At 38.8% G+C, this 21,238-nt stretch overlaps 1 long non-coding RNA gene across 1 annotated transcript in view; it reads right to left on the bottom strand.

Moving 5' to 3' along the window:
• LOC144581865 (uncharacterized) overlaps positions 1-6,235 on the bottom strand; it is a 77,615-nt gene extending 71,380 nt beyond the window's left edge. Inside the window, exon 1 of the long non-coding RNA XR_013533282.1 lies at positions 5,905-6,235. This is a non-coding gene — a long non-coding RNA (uncharacterized LOC144581865). The remainder of the gene's footprint in view (positions 1-5,904) is intronic.
• Between the last annotated feature and the right edge of the window lie 15,003 nt (positions 6,236-21,238).

Genomic DNA, 21,238 nt, shown 5'->3' on the forward strand with positions numbered 1-21,238 from the left:
GGTAAGTAGTCTTCCTTTTTTATAAATGGCGGCATGTACATGAGCCTTAGCAAAGGCATACCGGCTATCTGGGTAGATGTTAACAGTCTTTACCTCTGCCCAGTCTAAGGCCTTTGTCAGAGGAATGAGTTCTGCTTTTGGGCCGAGGTTTCATGCGGAAGAGGCTGGGCCCAGACAACTCGCTCTAGGGTGACCACAGCTGCCCCGGCATACCCGACTCCATCGACCATGAAACTGCTGCCATCCGTATACAGTACCTCCTCTGGGTTCTGCAGGGGGACATCAGTGAGGTCTGGTGGAGCCGCGTGGATGATGTCCATCGTTTGCTGACAGTCGTGTATGGGCTCTTCCAGCTGACTGTCAGGTAGCAGCATGGCGGGGTTTGAAACTGTAGCCTTTAAAAACTTTATGTGGGGCTGGTCCAAAAGTAAGGCATGATATTGAACTATGTGGGCATTTGACATCCATTTTCCCAGAGCTCCACGGAGTAGTGACTCCACTGCGTAGGGTGCTACTAAGTTTAACTCCTCTCTCAAGGTTAGTTTGTCGGCCTCCTTGACTAACAGAGCTGTAGCTGCCACCGACCTCAGACAAGTTGGCCACCCAGGGGCTATGGGATCAAGACTTTTTGAAAGGCAGGTGACTGGCTGGGACCATGGTCCCAACATCTGGGTGAGCACCCCCTCAGGACTCCCTGGTTTTCATGCACAAACAACCGGAAGAGTTTAGAGACATCTGGCAAGGCCAAGGCTGGGGCCATAGTTAGGGCAGTCTTGAGCTTGTCAAAAGCCTGTTGCTCTATCTCTGTCCATGTCAAGGGCTGATTTCCTCCAGTGCAGGCATACAGGGGCTTGGCTATCTCAGAGAATCCCCAAATCCATAGCCTGCAGTACCCTACTACACCAAGGAATTCTCAAACTTGGCATTTCATGATGGGGGTGGGTATTTGCAGCACCACTTGGACTCGGCTGGTGCCAGTGCCCAGTTGCCCTTCTCTATGATATAGCCCAGGTAAGTAACTTTTGGTTGGCAGAGTTTGGCCTTTTTAGCTAAGACCCAGTAATCCAAAGTCTGTAGGTTCTTTAATAATGACTGGGTGGTCTCTTTACAGGCCTCCTCGGTTTTTGTAGCCAAGAGTAAGTCATCCACATATTGGAATACAGTATGCTCGGGGAACTCAGCTCAGAAGGTGGCAAGATCTTGGCTAATGCCTCATCAAACAGAGTAGGGGAGTTTTTGAACCCCTGAGGCAGTGTTGTCCAACTGAGTTGCCCTGAGACCCCAGTATTGGGGTCAGTCCATTCAAAAGCAAATATGGGCTGGCTAACAGGGGCCAATAGAATTCAAAAGAATGCATCCTTGAGATCCAAGACAGTGTAATGGTGGCGTTCTGGGCCCAAGACTTAGGAGGTTATACAGATTTGAAAGTTTCCTTTCATTTGTTTACCTCCCTTAAGTCCTGTACAGGCCAATAGTCCTTTGTGCCTGGTTTTAAGACGGGGAGCAAGTGGGTATTCCAGGGGGACTTACAGGTAGTAAGGATTCCTCCTTTTAGGAGTCTGGTTATATGTGGAGCAATTCCCCGTCTGGCTTCCTGGCTCATGGGATATTGTCGTACCTGGACTGGAGTTGCCGTTGCCAATAGCTGGACCATGACTAGGGTATGGCGACTTGCCAAGCCTGGGGAATTTGTCTCAGCCCATACTTCGGGTACATTCTTTTGGAACTGGTGGAGGAGATCTGATATTGGTGATTAATCTGCCTCTGAGGATAGAGCTTCCTGCAAGAGATACTCATCTGACAGAGAACAGGTGATGAGGATTTGCTGAGGTGGCCCTAATGCCAAGGGAGGAGGACTTGAGAGGTAAGCCTGACTCTCACAGAAAGAAATATTTGCTTGAAGTTTGTGAAGTAAGTCCCATCCTAGCAGTGGACACGGACACCCTGGAATGACTAAGAAGGAGTTGGTGATGGTGCCATTACCCAGATCAATGAGTCAGTTGGTGTTCCAAGGGCTTGTTTTGGTTTTTCCTGTAGCCCCCTGGATAATTGTTTTTTATAGGATAGTGGTCCTAGAGGCTAAGGACCTAGTGGGCCAACCCGGTGTTGACTAAGAAGCTGACAGGTTTGTCCCCAACTCTTAAAGTAACCCTGGGCTCATGGGGGCTTAGTAAGTAAGAGCCCCAGCCCCATCAATTCTGACCATCTAAATTGAGGATAGCCCTCAGTGGCTTTTTCTGAGCCATTACTCCTCTTCTCTTGGGGCACCTATTCTTTCTAATGTTTCTCTTCTTTACAGTACACACATTGATTTCTTCCTAATGGGGCCAGAGACCACAGGGCCCAATTTATAAGGTCCCCTGCCCTCGTGAAATGACTTGTGTCTTCTGAAGTGCTGCTATTACTGCCTTAGTAACCTTTTTTTTTTTTTTTTTTTTTTTTTTGTACCGTTCCAGGAGTATCCCTGTTATTAAAAACATTCTGGGCAATTTCTAGCAATTGGGTTAAATTTATTTTTTGGAATCTCTGTAACTTCTGTAACTTTTTTGTAATATCTGGGGCTGACTGGGAAACAAAAGCCAGATTGATGGTCCACTGATTTTCTAGAGCCTCAGGGTCAAAAGGAGTGTAGGTGCGGTAAGTGTCTTGTAGACGCTCAAGGAAGACAGCCGGCGACTTCTGTGGACTCTGAGTTACAGTCCCTACCTTGGAGAGGTTAGTGGGCTTGTGGGCTGCCCCCAACCCCCTCTAAAAGATACTGGTGAAATGTGTTCAGAGCCTCGTGACCTCCCAAGGTGTTGGGGTCCCATTGGGTTTGGGTAGAGGGAAAAATCTTTTTAATTCAGTCCTGTTTTTGTTTTTTTGTTTTGTTTTTTTTTTTTTCCTACTGTTTCTTGCCCTGGACTTATGATGGCTTGCAGGGCTTTTTGTCTAATTCTGCCTCTTTCCTCTGTGGTGAACAGAATCAGTAATAAATGTTGGCAGTCGTCCCAAGTGGAGTGATGAGTCTGAAGTACAGATTTTAAGAGCACTTTCAAAGCCTGGGGCTTCTCAGAAAATGGGGGATGTTGAGCTTTCCGACAGAATTTACTCCATTGTAAAACCCCGCCACAGCCATGGCCTTAAGTTCCCCCAGCCTCTCAGCATGATCCCCTCCTGGAGAACTTTTCATCTTAGCAGGTTTTTAACCCTCCCCCTCTTGCCATCTTAGCAGTTACCCTCGACTACCCCCCCCCCCCCGCCCGCATAAATCCCTCCCAGGAACTATTAAACTCAGCAGTTCCCAAGCACCTCCCCTCCTGCACAGCCTCTCACACTGGATGAATCTGCCAGCTTGCAGGCCATAAAAATCCCCTTTGCCACATCATGGGTGCTGCGTGCCAATTTTGGGTGCAGCCTGGCAGCTTTTCCCAGCACTTGGTGTTTTGGCCCTGTCTTTAATTTCTATCACCTTCCAGTTGTATAACTCACTTGACAAGAAGGGAATGTGAACAAAGAATAGGCGATCCCAATTGCCTTCTCCTCCACACTGGTGAGTGTGGAGCCCCGCTGTGGGTGTGCAGGGGGGACAAGGTTTGGTTACTAGTACTGTCCAGGGGGTTGCTGAGGCCCTGGTTCAGAGTGCCTTGAGTAGGGTGGAAGTAATTCCTAATCCTCCTCTGTGGTGCGGAGAATGGCTGGCCCAGAAGGGGCTTTCTTTGGGCTGGCTAACATGACCTGAAGTCTAACCTGTTTTATGAAGTGTTTCAACCCCGGCAGGGTGAAGGGGGGTTGTTGGACTTAATCCAACCATTGTTTAATATATGAAAACTAGTCGGGATGTCCAGGAGTTCCTGCAATCATTTTCCATACAGCCTGGGTAATTTCTTTTTCTTTTTCTTTTTCTTTTTCTTTTTCTTTTTTTTTTTTTTGAGTCGTAGATCCCAGTGTCAGGCCACCCAATTCCAAAAGACAGCCATTATAGTTTAGATAAAGAGCAGAATTCTCCAGGGGTTAATTTTAACCCATATTGTCCTGAAAACCCAAACTTGAAGTTGGTCATCTTGCATTGGAGGGGGATATGAGGCCGGGAGCTAGACAACCCCATTTGGTTTTTCCTTCAGCTTTTGAATTTCCCACAAGAGATTTTACTAATTTAAGACTGGCTTCACTGAGGATTTGAACCAACAACCTTGCAGTTGCAGGTTCTATACCTTAACTACTGTGCTAACAGGTCACTTGCATTACAAAGAGTTACAAAGCTTTTCCTTTTTTTTTTTTTTTTTTAATTGCATTTTAGGTTTTGAGGTACATGTGCAGAACATGCAAGATAGTTGCATAGGTACACACATGGCAGTGTGTTTTGCTGCCTTCCTCCCCTTCACCCACATTTGGCTTTTTTTAAAGCCATATTTTGGATGCAGATACTGCATCCTGAGGCAGTCTGACCTGCCTGAAAGCTGGGTGGGGCTGGCGGCCGGCAGAGAAAGATAAAAACGCCTTTTATGTCAGTTTAGCACTGAGCTCCCAGCCACTGGGCCAGCTTCTAGTTCCCCGCCCCTGCAGCTTTTGGTCGCCTTGACACAGGGACCCTAAAAAGCATTGAATTCCACTCTCCCTGTCTCTCTCTCCTCTTGCTCTCTCTCTTTTTCACTTCTTTTCCCTTTGTCTCTGTCTCCTCTCTCCTCTCTTTCTCCTCTCTTCTCTGTCTGCTCTCTCTCTTTTCCCTTTGTGTCTGTCTCCTCTCTTTATCCTCTCTTCTCTGTCTGCTCTCTTTTTTTTCTTTTCCCTTTGTCTCTGTCTCCTCTCTCCTCTCTTTCTCCTCTCTTCTCTGTCTGCTCTCTCTCTCTTTTCCCTGTCTCTTCTCTCTTCTTCACCACTCTTACTTTCTTGTCCTCTCTCCGCTCTCTCTCTATCTACTTTCTCTCTTTCTCTCTCTTCTCTGTCTACTCTCTTTCTCTTCTCTGTCTCCTCTCTCCTCTTCCCCTCCCCTATTTTCTTGTCCTCTCTCCTCTTTCCCTCCCTATCTCTGTTTCTTTTGACAGAAGAGACAATTACTCCTTTTTTACCCTAAACAGGCAAAGAGGGCTGGTAGTTTCTTATTTAAAGTTTGATTCCCTAAGACAGAGAAAAAAACTACACCCAATTCGTCGGGGACAGAATTTTCTCTTGGACATGAGAAAAAGGAAGAATGAGGCCTCAATAATAGAATAAGAAGAGGAAAAGGAAAGAGAACAGAAGTATTTCCAGGGGTGTAAATTCAATTAGAGTTCCATGAAGTCAATGGTCACTTAGCCAATGGAGAATACATCCACCTCAAGAGTGATAGGTCTAAACCACTGTATATCAGCCAACAGGAGTCTAACAAAACTGGTGAATCTACAGTAAAGACAGAACCACGTATAGGATTGACAGACAAGGGATGGGTGCCCCCAAGATGGGAGACCAGTCTGATGCCTGTCCAGCCATGTCCCCAGAGGGATGTTTCCGAGTGTCTTGGCTAAGATGTGCATGCATAAACCTCGGGCCTGGTTACTTCAGAATTTTCCTGAGATGAATCACTGTTATGCCTTATGACATCCCCGTGGAACTGCTGGTGAAGGCCCTCACAAGCCCTGTAGCCTTCCAGCCATGGGACAACATATATACACACTCACTCTCTCACTCACACTGAAGTTATGGAAAACAACTGAAAACTAAATTACCTGAGCATCCATCAAGGTAACCTGAGCCTCCAGAAGGGCAACACGAGCTTCCGGTGAGGCAACCCGAGCCTCCCGTGAGGCAACCTGAGCCTACATTGAGGCAACCTGAACCTCTAGTGATACCTCATAGTAGGCTTGCCTGGTCAGAGTTGCAATGACCGCATCCAGTCCCCTGACTCAGGCCCCCCCACAGATGGACCAGTCCCCAGACCTGACTTACCTCCAGAGGTTCCTGGTACCCTGAGGAATTTTTGGTGAGTGTCCACCAGGTAGTGACTCATCCTCCATGGGGCTGGAACTCTAGGGCTCTGGAGCATCTAAGGGGGGGCCTCCCCTATAGGTCCCCAAGGTGAGAGTAGCCACCGGGGCGAGACTCTGAGATGGCTTTTGTCTGGTGATGGATGAAGATAACTCACAGTGGGACCTCCAAAATGTTCTACTGGCTCGAGCATAGAAGGTCAACACCAAGACAAAAGTATGCCAAATTGCAGGCTCTTTATTGCCCGCGGCCACAGAGGACTCAGGTCTCTCCAACCTGCAGCCCTGATAGGAGGGTGTCAAGACCTTTTATATCTGTAAAAACCACCAGAAATGAGGGTGAGGGGCGGGGGTGGGGATGAGGGGTTTCAGACTTTCAGAGGGCTAGTGGATTCTGTAAACCACCTCCTGGGTGGAGATGAGGGTGAGAGGCTCCAGCCATTCTTAGGGCCAGGGGACTTTTGACATTCTGATTGTTACTTAAGTGGTTCACAAAAGTCAAGATTAGCATTTGTTTACACATTGTCTGGGTAGGGTGGAAATCACAGACCTTCATTACTTATTACAAGTCACAGGGGACAAGATGGCATGGATTTGGACTCCTTGCCTGTCACATTAGGGTTACAGAGAGCAGTTTCAACAGAAAGCCTAGGTATGGTTGAGGTATGCAGTTTTATGGGGCTTTTACCATGTCACAGAACCAACAACACTTTAATGCAAAGGTAAATAGAATGTATCTGTAATTTTTTGTATAATAATTTATATGTTATCAGGTTAAAAATGGATAATCAAAAAAGTATGTCGAATTTTTTCAACCATGAAAACTAGCTCATAAAATTATAATTAAAATGAACATACATTCAAGGATTGAATGAAGTATGATCAGACCCTAGGATTTGAAATGTAGTTTATTTAACATGCCAAATAATTAACATTTTTATGTTTGTTAAGGAAGTTTTCTATATTTCCACATTTTATACTCTGAAATAGTGAAGCAAAACAAAGAATAACATGTATTAATTGTTTTTCTTTACTTTTGAAAGTGATGATTCACATCGATTTGCCTACACTTTGGCTCCTTACGTTGGAACTGGGTTTACAATAAAAAAAGCCAGGGGTATGGCAATTTGATCGACCAGGCATAACATAATGGCAGCTGATATTGAAGAATCACTTGAGATTCTAGTACCTGAAGACAGACATTACAGTTACCTGGTCTTTCTATTGTTCTGAACAATAACATTTACTCTAGAGCCAAATGAAATAATTTCTACTGCTCTCTTAGAAATGTACAACAGAGTTCTTTGAATAAATTTCTCTTTAAAGTGTTGAGAACAGCTGACCCCAGCAGTACAATCCTGGCTAAAGTCCCATGAGCTCTGGCAGCATATACATGAGCATATAAAGATTGTTCTAATAGTTTATGTTATGCAAATATAACTCAACCCTTGATAGTAAATAAATTTTAATGTTTTTTATTTTAATATTTCAAAAAAATGCCCAATTAAACAAAACACGCATTTCATCATTTTAATCTTTGTTGAAAAATTATACTTTATACAATCTTTAAATTTAAAAAATTTTCCAAGAATTACTTTCTATGAAAATAATTTATGTTGGCCAAATTATGTTTGTAATAATCACTCTTTGAGAATTTAATTTTAAATATAAAAAATAAATGCCTTCAAGAGATTCAACATGTATTTATATTCCCTTGTTATATATACTTGTTATGTCCTACTTAATGTGCAAATAAAATTTGCACACCTATGTTAATATTTCTCTACCCCAAATCCTCCAAATTTCCCCCTTTTTTTTTTTTTTTGGAAATCCAGGTGTAGAAGAATGGAGATAGGAGTAATGAAAGGACAATTAATTTTATGGAATAAGAAAAAAGATATAAAGATAGGTTGTTTTATTTTTATTAACATTTTATGCTCAATTATAAGATTTAAAAACCTGAAAAGTTGGGGAAACAACACACAACCCTCATATCTTAAGCCATATGCTACCAAAACACAAAAATACTCAGAGTGTCCAAGCCTTATAAACAGAACTGCACCCTGGAGATTTTAAAGTTAAAAATAATATGTCTCTGAAATTGAGGTCAACTTACAACTAATAATTAGCGTTCACACACTGTTTCCAAATATATGCATGTTCACCTCAACAATGTCTATAAAAATATAAAATTAGAAGCAATAAATAACATATGAATTCATAAAGGGGTAATGTCTTCAGAAAGGAAACTGCTACCAAAATGTAAAATTATAAGGGCCATATATTTATTATCAACATGTTTTGTACTTCTGGAAAGTATAATTTTGAAATTTACACCATGAAAGGCACTGTGCCCCAGACACGCTGACAACGAACATTCATATAAATGGCAGATTGCATTCATTGCTTATCTATTTATGAGTGTATTTAGTGTATTTACATATGAATTTATCTATCTGTCTCTTCTTTGGAAAACAGATAACAAAACAGGATAAGAAATTAGGTAAAAACTGTTAATTTTTTGAGAGTTAAACTAATTTTCAAAATAAAAAGAAAGTCTCCTAGGTGAGTGTCAAATTAACTGAATAAAATATGAACACATACTCATTGGTGACTGAAATTGCCCAATTTGGGCCTTCAACACTGTACTCCTGAAAAATAAAAGTTCACAAAATGCCATCTTTTCTTTCAAAATAAATATTGCACTGAATAACATTAATTAGGCAAGGGAACCCTTACTTAAGTTTATTGCAACAAAAAAACAGAGGCCAGAAGTAAGTCTGAACTCAACTCTGACTCAGCCAAAGGCAGTAGAGATTTTAAAGGCTGGTGTGAGAGGAAGATCATTGGCCATCTGTGTTTGCTTATTGGCTTTAGCCAATACAAAAGTTAATTTTCTCATTATCTGTATAACAGGAGGTAGTTTTACAACTTGAATCCAGGTGCCCGCTGATATTAGGCCTCTACCCTGCTACAGAAACTGAGATAGTATCGCTATTATTTTTGTTTTTTAATTTTCAAAGAGGTCAAGAGATAGAGACCATCCTGGTCAACATGGTGAAACCCCGTCTCTACTAAAAATACAAAAAATTAGCGGGGGGCACGGTGGCGCGTGCTTGTAATCCCAGCTACTCAGGATGCTGAGGCAGGAGAATTGCCTGAACCCAGGAGGCGGAGGTTGCGGTGAGCTGAGATTGCGCCATTGCATTCCAACCTGGGTAACAAGAAAGAAACTCCGTCTCCAAAAAGTACATTCCTAGATTGTGAAACTGGCAAAAAGCTGGGTGAAGATTTATATTTTTGAAAGACAGAAAGAATTTACAATGACAAGATTTCTAAAATAAATCCTTTAAGAAAAGGGTGATCAGGTGCCTAGTATCAGGAAGAAATCTTTCTAAAGTTTACTCAAGCCAAGGGTATAAGTAAGGTCTTCTTGGTTATTTTAAATTGCTTCAATTTAAAACATGTTTCTTTTACAACACATTTTCATTTAATTAAACTCATCTCAGTACATTTTTAATAAAGATTTACAAGATTATAAAAGTTTGGTTTTTTTCAGTGTTGAACAAATGTGGGTATTTTGACATCTATTTTAGCATTTATAGATGTAAAATTTTATATTTAACTTCTTGTGAAAATTATGTAAGCTTTGAATCAATTTAAGGACACTTTAACTTAGTCCATCAGAAAAAAATAAAATAACAGATGTATGTAAATAATATTCAACCCCTAATATGTTTATATAGTACGAATCATTTTAATTTTACATCCTGACTTGTTTTTTCTTCCTCCAATTCACTAAGCTATCTACCTCCTCAACACAGGGCTGTCCCCAGGAAGTGCTGAGCCAGGGAAATATTTTTTATGATACTCTCATCTATATACATGATTTGAGGTACCTCATGTCAGTTGGTCAGCACCATTCTGTTGCTTATTGCCGCACATCCTGTGCAAGAAATTCTGTACGTGCCAAAGGAGTAATTTCCTCACAAGGCTGTCCTTCTGGAAACTGGAGAAGCCACAAGCCACTGTGTCTTCCATAGGAGAAAGATCCAGAGTTCCTTAGGACATCTAGTTGACCCATGACCAAGAAGGTCAGTGAGAACTCAAGAGAAGAAGCACACAGAAGGGCTCATATGTACCACCACTGGAGAGGCCCTATAGTCCCCCAGTAGTCCCAAGAATTCAGACAATTTTCAGAAAGGACCTCAAAAGTTTGGGGAATTGCAATCTATAGGTTAGTGTTGTCTTTGTGTGTAGTTTGCACTACCCACAGGCCATTCTCTCCTTTCACCTAGCCAGTGCTCCTCACTTAATCTCAACTTCAGGCCGTTCCCAGTGGCTCACGCCTATAATCCCAGCACTTTGGGAGGCTAAGGCTGGTGGATCACGAGGTCAAGAGATCGAGACCATCCTGGTCAACATGGTGAAACACCATCTCTATTAAAAATACAAAAATTTGCTGAGCATGGTGGAGCGAGCCTGTAGTTCCAGCTACTCGGGTGACTGAGGCAGGAGAATTGCTTGAACCCAGGAGGTGGAGGTTGTCATGAGCTGAGATTGCACCATTGCACTCCAGCCTGGGTAATGAGAGCAAAACTGTCTCAAAAAAAAAAAAAAAAAAAAAAAAAGAAATCTCAACTTAAGCTGCACTAGGAAGGATCTCCAGGCCTCCTCTGACTAGGCTCAACCATCTGTTTTTCTTACATTATAAAGTTGTGTCCTTCTCATCATATTGTTATGTTTAAACATACTTATGTCTAAATTACAATCTGGGCAATTATTTATTGGCTATCTTGGAAAGATTGTTACCTTAGTGAGTTAAATGAGTCTTTCCTACCCTTACCCCCACCCCATTCTCTATGACATAACACAGATCCTGTTACCATGATCCATATTTGATGCATATTGATGAATAAGTACAACAAGTTTTGAAATTATTTTATTAATGTCAACTTTTACTTTAGACTCAGGGGTTACATGTTGTGAAATTCTTTTTTCCCACCCCTCTATTGAAAAATACGATATACTTCCCATATAAACTCCTGTCTTATCTGTATTAATTCAGTTTGGATTGGATGTAAATACTTAGAATTTTCTCCCAGGTTGTAATTATTATAAGTTTGTTAGACTGCACAGGCATTTTACTTGTACTATTCCATAATCTTATAAAAATTGGAGTAAATAGAATAACTTGCATACTGAAGATGATAAGAATGATGATAACAATGTTTTGTATATTTGCCAAAGGTAACACACTTTGTAAGTAGCAGAGTCAGATTTCTACCACAAGATAACTTACTCCAAAACTCATATCTTTATATTATCTTAGTTTATCAAGAGCATATTCTTTTTACTTTGCTATGGATACACAAGAAATTTTCACAGATCACTTTATTTAGCACACATTTGTTTAATGCATATGGAGTAGCAGGCTCAACACAACAAAAAATAGTACCATGTACCCAGTGGTTAGAAAATTCATTCTGGTGGGGAAGATAAACCAGTAAATAGACTATTATAAATCATTACAAATGCAACAAGAGAAATATCCAGAGAGTGATTTGCAATTACAAAGAGAAGTCACCTAACCTAACCTTATGCGGAATTAAAGGCAATTTATAATCAATGCCATGAAAGATGAGCAAGATGTAGCCTTGTGGACAAAAAAATATACCAGGAAAAATGCAATAGGAGAAAATAAAATGCATATAATTAAAAAGAGATCGGAATACCAATATGCAAATATGATTATATGTTCTTCTAATAGAAATAAATGATTGTCATGCTTATGAAAGATATGCCTAATGGAATGCATGAATGTTAGGTTGAACCTCGAAGTTTAACATGAATTTGCTTATATGGATGAGCAGGTATAGAGGGATAGCTTGTATAAAGGATACAGAGAGCCTATCTAGAGAAGTTTTGAAAAAAGTCGACATGGATGAAATTAATTCCTTCAAAAGTATTTAATAAAAAAAGTATTAGAAATATTATTTCTGCTTACATTGTACTAATTAATTTCAGGAAAAATAAATTGGTTAATAAGACTATAAAAATTATTAGTTAATTGAGCTTGAAAACTGAAGTAAGGTTGAGACAAGCCAATGGAATTCAGTGCAGGGCCTTCAAATCATACATAAATAAATACTGAGAAGTATACCATGTTGACTTGGAAATGTAGAGAGAATATGTGATATTAAATTCCAGAGTAAATCAATTAATATAAATAGAAATATGGAAATCATCTTGTTTCAAAGAAATTAAGGTTGTAATTTTTATTTGTATAATTGTTGACAATTTATTTGAAACAGTTTATATAAATGATTATATCCCACACAATAAATTTTTGAAAACTTGTATAAAGATTAAATCAAATAGAAATACGCATATACACATTGGTGTGAAAGAAGTTTTGGAGTTCTATAGAAACTAACTACCAAAATTCATTTTCCATAGCAAATTTGATTCTAATGTAGAAGATGACTAGACATTCATAAATCAAGTTCTTAAGATTTTAGAAGTAAGCTTGAGAAATTAGCGTACTTGCTATATAAAAGTAAAAAGAACCCCTCATTTCAATCAAAATTAAATTTAGGCCAGCACAATGGCTCATGCCTGTAATTCCAGCACTTTGAGAGACCGAGGTGGGCAGACAACTTGAGTTTAAGAGTTTGAGAGCAGCCTGGTCAACACTGCAAAACTCTGTCTCTACTAAAAATACAGAAATTAGCTGGACCTGGTGGTTTGTGCCTGTAATTCTAGCTACTTGGGAAGCTGAGTCAGGAGAATCACCTAAATGTGGGAAGTAGAGGTTGCAGTGAGCCAAGATCACACCACTGCACTCCAGCTTGGATGACAGAGCAAGACCCTGTCTCAAAAGTAAAATAAAATAAAATAATTGAATTGAGATTTTGTAAGTACTGAAAATGAGAAGAATTCATAATGAACATTTATATGCAACATAAATAATAGATGCATCTTTTGAAAAATACTGGCATAATTTTTATTTTATTTTACTTCAATAGATTTTGAGGAACAGGTAGTTTTTGGTTGCATGAATAAGTTCGTTAGTGTTTTTTTTTTTTTTCCCCTATGGTTTTGGTGCACCTGTCACACTAACAGTGTAAACTGTACTCAGTGTGTACTCTACTATCCCTCAACCCACCTTCACCCTTCCTTCTGAATCCTGAATACCAATATATACTTCTTATAATATGCATCCTCATAGCTTAGGTCAGATTTAAAAGTAAGAACATACCATATAGAGTTTTTCATTCATGGGTTGCTTCACTTAGAATAAAGATTTGCAACTCAACCCAGGTTGTTACAAATGCCATTATTTTGTTCCTTTATATGGCTGAGTAGTATTCCACATTTTATATATATATATATATATATATACACACACACACACACACACACACACATACACATATATCACATATATATCACATTTTCTTTATTCACTTGTTATTTGATGAGCATTTATATTGGTTCCGTATTTTTGCAATTGTGAATTGTGCTGCTATAAACATGCATGTGCAAGTGTCTTTTTCATATAATTACTTCTTTTCTTTGGGGTAGATACCCAGTAATGGGGTTGCTGGATCAAATGGTAGCTCTAATTTATGTTTTTTTTTTTTTTAGAATTCTCTATACTGTTTTCTGTAGTGGTTGTACTAGTTTATACTCACAGCAGCAGTATAAAAGTGCTCCTTTTACACCATATCCATGTCAACATTTATTATTTTTGATTTTTTAATTATGCCCATTCTTACAGAAGTAAGGTGGCATCTCATTCCGGTTTTATTTTGCATTTCCCTCATAATTAGCAATGTTGATTATTTTTCAGATGTTTGTTGGTCATTTGTAAATCTTGCGAGAACTGTCTATTGATGTCTTTAGCCAACTTTTTGAAGGGATTATTAGTTTTTTTGTGGTTGATTTGAGTTCCTTGTAGATTCTGCATATTAGTCCTTTGTCAGACGCAAAGTTTGTAAATATTTTCTCCCACTACTGTTGGTTGTCTGTTTATTCTGCTAATTATTTCTTTTGATATGCATACGCTTTTTAGTTTAATTAGGTACCTTCTATTTATTGTTGTTTTTGTTGCCTTTGCTTTTGGGTTCTTGCTCATGAACTCTTTGCCTGAGCCAATGTCTAGAAAAGTTTTCCCAGTGTTACCTTCAGGAGGTTTTATGGTTTCAGGTCTTACATTTAAGTCTTTGATCAATCTTGAGTTGATTTTTTTTATAAAGTGAGAGATGAGGATCCAGTTTCAATCTTCTACATGTGGCATGCCAATTATCTCAGCATTATTTGTTGAATAGAGTGTCCTTTCTCGACTTTATGTTTTTGTTTGTTTTGTCAAATATCAGTTAGTGGTAAGTATTTGGCTTTATGTCAGGGTTCTCTATTCTGTTCCATTGGGCTATGTGCCTATTTTTATAACAGTACCATGCTGTTTTGGTAAATACAACCTGGTAGGATGGTCTGAAGTTGAGAAATGTTTTAATCAATACTCACAGTGCCATAAAGACATATCTGAGACTGGGTAATTTATAAAGAAGAGAGGTTTAATTAATGTGGAGTTTCCTATGATCAATTGATAGAGGAGAAGAGAGAAAGTGAAGGAGGAGGTGCTACAAACTTTCAAACAACCAAGTCTCACGAGAACTCTATCATTAGAACAGCCAAGGGGGCAGTCTGCCTTCATGATTCAATCACCTCTCACCATGCCCCTCCTCTAACACTGTGAATTGCAATTCTACATCAGGTTTGGGTAGAAACACATAGCCAAACCATATTATTCTGTACTGGATCCTCCAGAATCTCATGTCTTCTCACATTTCAAAGCACAATCATGCCTTACCAGCAGTCCCCCAAAGTCTTAACTCTCAAGCATTAATTCAAAATTCCAAGCCCAAAGTCTTATCTAAGACAAAGCAAGACCATCTACCTATAACCCCGTAAAATAAAAAGCAAGTTAGTTACTTCTGGATACAACGAGGGTAGAAGTATTAGGTAAATAAACCCATTCCAAGAGTGAGAAACCAACCAGCCAAAACTAAGGTGCTACAAGCCTCATGCAAGTCCAAAACCCAGCAGGGCAGCCAATAAATCTTAAAGCTCCAAAATAAAATCCTGGGACTCCATGTGTTACATCCAAGACACACTAATGCAAAGGTGAGCTCCCAAGGCCTTGGGTCGCTCTGCTCCTGTGGCTCTGCAGGGTACAGACCTCACAGCTGCCTTCATAGGCTGGCAATGAGTGCCTGCAACTTTTCCTGACACATGGTTCAAGTTGTCTGCGGCTCTGCTGTGTGAGGATGGTGGCCCTCTTCTCACAGCTCCACTGGATAGGACCCCAGTAGGGACTGTGTGTGGTCTCCAACCCCACATTTTCCATCTGCACTGACCTAGCAGAAATTGTCCATTATGGACAACTGTAGCAGACTTCTGTATGGACCACCAGGCATTTCCATACATCTTCTATAATCTAGACAGATTATCCCATGCCTCAACTCTTGCACTCTGCCCACCTGCAGACCCAAAACCATGTGGAAGCTACTAAGACTTCTGATGGCTTTCATTCTCTGGAACAGTGGTCTAAGACATATCTTGGCCTCTTCCAGCCACAGTTGGAGTTTAAGCACTTGGGATGCAGAGTGCCATGTCCCTGGGCCTGGTCTATTTTTCCCTCCTAGACTTAAAGGCCTATGACAGAAGGGGCTGTTGCAAAGGTCTCCGTAATGCTCAGGAGGCATTTTCCTCATTGTCTTGGCTATTAACATTCCACTCTTATTTACTCATGCAAATTTCTAGTCTTGAATTCTTCTCCAGAAAATGAGTTTTTCTTTTCTTCCACATGGTCAGTCTGCAAATTTTCCCAACTGTTATGCTCTTCCTCCCTTTAAAATATAAGTTATAGTTTCAGTTTGTTTCTTTGTTTATAAAAATGATCATAGGAATTTAGAAGCAGACAGGACATTTCTTGAATGCTTTGCTGCTTAGAATTTTATTTTATTTTAGTTTTTGCTAGATACCATAAATCATGTCTCTCAAGCTCAAAGTTAGAGATCTCTAGAGCAGGAACAACATGCCACTGTCTCTTTGCCAAAGCATAGCAAGTCTGACCTTTTACTTCAATTTCCAATAAGTTTCTCATCTTCATCTGAGACTACCTCAGCCTAGAATTCACTGTCCATATCACTACCAACCTCTTGGTCACAACCATTCAACAAGTCTCTAGGAAGTTCAAAACTTTTCCTCATCTTTCTCTTTTCTTCTTAGACTTGTTAGAACTTTTCCAACCTTTGCATGTTACCCAGTTCCAAAGTTGCTTCCACATTTTCAGGTGTCTTTATAGCAATGCCCTAATTCCTAGTACCAATTTTTTGTATTAGATTGTTCTCACACTGCTATAAAGACATACGTGAGGCTGGGTAATTTATGAAGAAAAAACATTTAATTGCCTTATCATTCCAAAAGCTCTACAGGATGCATGGCAGTGGAGGCCTTAGGAAACTTGCAATCATAGCCAAAGTTGTAGAAGAAAGCACCATTCAAACATGGTGAAGCAGAAGAGAGAGAGTGAAAGAGGAGGTGTTACACACTTTCAAACAACCAGATGTTGTAAGAACGATATTACCAGAACAGCAAGGACGAAGTCAGTTCCCATGATTCAATCACTTCCCACTACGCCCCTCCTCCAAGCCTGGGAAGTACAATTTGACATAAGATTTAGGTGGGGACAGAGCCAAACTATATCCAGAAATGAGATGCCTCCAGATTTATTCTTTTGCTTAGCTGTGCTTTGGCAGTGTGGGATCATTTTTGGTTCTACATGAATTTTAGGAATTTTTTTTTTCTAGTTCTGTGAAAAATGTTAATACTGAGGGAATGTGTTCTCTCTCTGGGTCCACAAGGGGGCGTAGTTTTAAGAACAAGACTTCCTAGCACCATGCCCTCTCCCATCTCTCTCCATCTGGGAGATTTAACTTCTCTGTTTTAATTTTCCAAGACCCAGGAAGGATCAAAAATTCAGTCACTCGAGGGGAAGTTCTAAGAAACTCCTTTCATTGGCCAGAGATCTTGGAGAAAGTGGGGGTTCCTCCCAGGTTAAAAGTCCCATTCCTTCACACCCCTTTGGATTCCATCTTTGTATCCCCTTCCACAAACTCTCTTGTGGAATATGTCTTTCTTTCTCCTGGATTTTCCCTGTGGAGTCCCCTTCCACCCTTTTAATGGAAGCTTTCTCTCTTCTTCCCCTGTCTCTATCTCTCTAAATAAACACTTTTCTGCAACACTTTTTTTGGGTATATAAAATCAATACCAGTGTACCACACACCTGCCATGGTTCCCTCTCTCATTCTTGAGAGGGTGAGAGACCAAGAACCTACAACATTCTCTCTGGGGAGCTGTGCCTCCCCTGTGCATCCCAAAACGTGGTTACAGTAGTATTTTGATGAAAATTACATTAAATGTGTAGATTGCTTTTGACAGTATGGTCATTTTCACAATATCGATTCTATCCCTCCATAAACATGGAATGTGTTGCCATTTGTGTGTGTGTTATCTATGATTTCATTCATCAATGTTTTGTAGTTTTCTTTGTAGAGATCTTTCAGTTCCTTGGTTAGGTATATTTCTAAGTATTTTATTTTTTGGCTGCTGTATAAAAGGGATTGAGTTCTTGATTTGATTCTCAGTTTGGTCTTTATTGGCATATATCAGTGCTTCTGATTTGTGTACATTAACTTTGTATATTAAGACTTTAATGAATTAATTTATTAGATCTAGAATTTTATTGGTTGAGTCTTTAGGGTTTTCTTGGTATATAATTATACCATTGGCAAACAGTGACAGATTGACTTCCACTTTACCAATTTGGATGCCATTTATTTTCTTTCTCTTGTTTGATTTCTCTGCTAAGACTTTCAGTACTATGTTGATTAGAAGTGGTGAAAGTGGGAACCTTGTCTTGTTCCAATTTTCCAGGGGAATTCTTTCAACTTTTCCCCATTTCGTATGATTTTGGCTGTGGGCTTGTCACAGCTACCATGAGATATGTCTCTTCTATGCCAATTTTGCTGAGGTTTTTATTACAAAGAAATGCTGGATTTTGTAAAATGCTTTTTCTGCAACATTTGAGATGATCATGTAATTTTTGTTTTTAATTATGTTTATGTGAAGATCACATTTGTTGTCTTGTGTATATTAAAACATTTCTGCCTCCTTGGTGTGAGACCCAATTGCCCATGCTATATTATCTATTTGATAGTTGTTGGATTTAGTTAGCTAGTTTTTATTTAGGATTTTTTATATCTATTTTCATCAGGAATATCGGTCTCTAGTTTTCTTTTTCTATTATGTCCTTTTGTGTTTTGTTATTATAGTGATACTGACTTCATAATTTAGAAACTATTCTCTCTTTCTCTCTCTTTCTTCTTTTTGTAATAGTTTCAACAGGATTGGTACCAATTTCCCTTTAAATGTCTGATAGAATTCAGCTATAAATCCATATAATCCTGGATTTATTTTTATTGGGATTTTCTTTATTTGTCGTTATTTACTTGTTATTGGTCTATTCAGATATTCTATTTATTCCTGATTCAATCTAGGAGGACTATATATTTTTAGGAATTTATCCATCTCCTCTTAGATTTTCTAGCTTATGTGCATAAAGGCATTCCTAGTACCCTTGAATAATCTTTTATATTTATGTGGTATTTGTTGTAATAACTTCCATTTATTTTCTAATTGAGCTTATTTGGACCTTCTCTCTGCTTTTCTCGGTTAATTTCACAAATACTCTATCAGTTTTGTTTATCTTTACAAAAAATAGCTTTTGTTTCACTTATTTTCAGTGTTTGTTTCAATTTAATTTAGTTCTGCTCTAATCTTTGTTACTTCGTTTCTTGTGCTGGGTTTAAGTTCAATTTGTTCTTTTTTCTCTAGTTCCTGAGGGGTGACCTTAGGTGTTTATTTGTGGTCTTTCAGACTTTTTGAGTAGGCATTTAATGCCATGAAATTTCCTCCTAGCACCACTTTGGTTGTATCTCAGAGGTTCGTGCACTATTATAATTCAGTTCATAACATTTTAAAATTTCCATCTTGGTTTCATAGTTCACCCAAAATCATTCAAGAGCAGATTATTTAATTGCTGTGCATTTGAATACTTTTGGGAGTTTCCTTTGGAGTTAATTCTCAGTTTTATTCCACTGTACTCTCAGAGGATACTTAATATGATTTAGAATTTCTTAAATTTATTAAGATTGTTTTGTGGCCTTTTATATGGTTGATCTTATAAAATGTTTCATGTGCTAAAGAAAAGAATGTATATTCTGCAGCTGTTGGGTAGAACGTTCCATGAATATCTGTCAAGTCTATTTGCTCTAGTGTATAGTGTAAGTGCATTGTTTTACTATTGACTTTCTGTCTTGATGAGCTGTCACATATTGTCAGTGGAGTAGTGAAGTCTTGCACTATTATTGTGTTGCTATCTATTTCATTATCAGATAATCTATTTATTTTTTTAAATATTCAGCTTTAAAAACATATTTTGCAGTCTGTAGAATCACTAAAAAGTAAATATTGTGGATAGGTTAGTCAGAAGGCTGCGTCAGTAGCCCAAGCCAATGAAGTGGTGAGGGCTTTGATCAGGGTTGTAGCTTCTCAGTAAGGAATTTTCACCAGGGGCCAAGGGGCTCCAGGATGTGTAAGAAGGATGGTTGAAGATCATCAGTCTTACTTCTACAACCCCTCACTTATGCTCTATAGTTAATATTTTCTAATCCACATTAATCATCCTCTGTCAATAGGCTAAGCTTACAGCATAAATTTATGCCTTCATTTAATCAATAATGCTTTTTAAAAATAGCAGGCCAGGCATGGTGGTTCACAGTAGTAGTCCCACCATTTTGAGAGGCCAAGGTGGGTGGATCACAAAGTCAGGAGATTGAGACCATCCTGGCTAACATGGTGAAATGCCATCTCTACTAAACCACAAAAAATTAATCCAAGTGTAGTGGCACATGACCATAGTCCCAGCTACTCTGGAGGCTGAGGTAGGAGAATTGCTTGAACCCACAAGGCTGAGGTTGCATTGAGCCAAGATCACACCACTGCACTTCAGCCTGGGCTACAGAGCAAGACTCCATCTCAAAATAAATAAATAAAGACAACAGTTGATGTAAACAACTGATGGATGTAAATGGGAGAATAGCTCATAAACTGTAGGTACAGGGGATGAAAGAAAAAATAAATATATTCCCAAAAATGTAGCTATATATAATAACCTCCAAATTTTGTGGAGTTCCCATTAGATGACTCATGTGCTGCCCAGTATATCAGTGGTTTCATGTTCTAAACAAAGTAGAGAAATACAGATGCAATTTGAAATGCAAGAATATGTGCCATTTGTCACACTTCTTGTGGTTCAGTTTAGATTCTTGATGTAGTGTTAAATATTATTTATACCCCATAAAATACAAAGACGAATCAGTGAATGCATTTTATCATAAAACTTCACTGTACTTGCTTATGACAATTTTACTTGTAAAATTGCATTAAATTCACAATTCTTTTTTTTTTCTGCTCTCTTTCCAATATGCAGAGCCAATAACCTTTATCAAGTCTTTCAACTTATTGCTTAGTTTGAAAGGACGTTAACTTCTGTTTGCTACTTTGAAATTGTAATAAGTGATTTATGAACTGTCATCTATTCTGAGAACCAAGTAGTTCATTTGGTTCACCATTTAAATGCTTAACTAGATACAGTTACATACGAGAATATAATTTCAGCATAACTATTAAAAATGATAATACAACTCTTCTATAAATCTCATTATTTCAACATATACCACATTAAATTGAAACTCACTGAAATCTAGAAGACTTAAACTGAGATATATTTAAAAGGAAATTAAAACTTTAGTGATTTGCAAACTTTCGCTCATTTACCTTTCAATTGTGAATTTAAACTCTTCTGCCTTAATTTCCTACCTGCTACTTAAATACGGCAGTTCATTCTTAGTAGTATTAAACTGCTATCCAGCAGCATCAATATAATGTTAAAATTTTCCTAATGAGTACAAATAAACTTATTTATTTGATTTTATATTGGGAACTCCAAGAATAAATCATTGTTTATTGGTTCAAAAGATATTGAAGGTAGATAAAATCTACTAAAAAGGAAACAAAGATGAATATTTCCTTAAATATTGATTTTTCTTATTAACGAAGATTCTACCTACACTCTTTTGATGGTAAGCTATTTTTTCAAGTCACAA

This window comes from Callithrix jacchus, chromosome 3, assembly GCF_049354715.1.
Source record: "Callithrix jacchus isolate 240 chromosome 3, calJac240_pri, whole genome shotgun sequence".
In the NCBI taxonomy this organism is placed as follows: domain Eukaryota; kingdom Metazoa; phylum Chordata; class Mammalia; order Primates; family Cebidae; genus Callithrix; species Callithrix jacchus.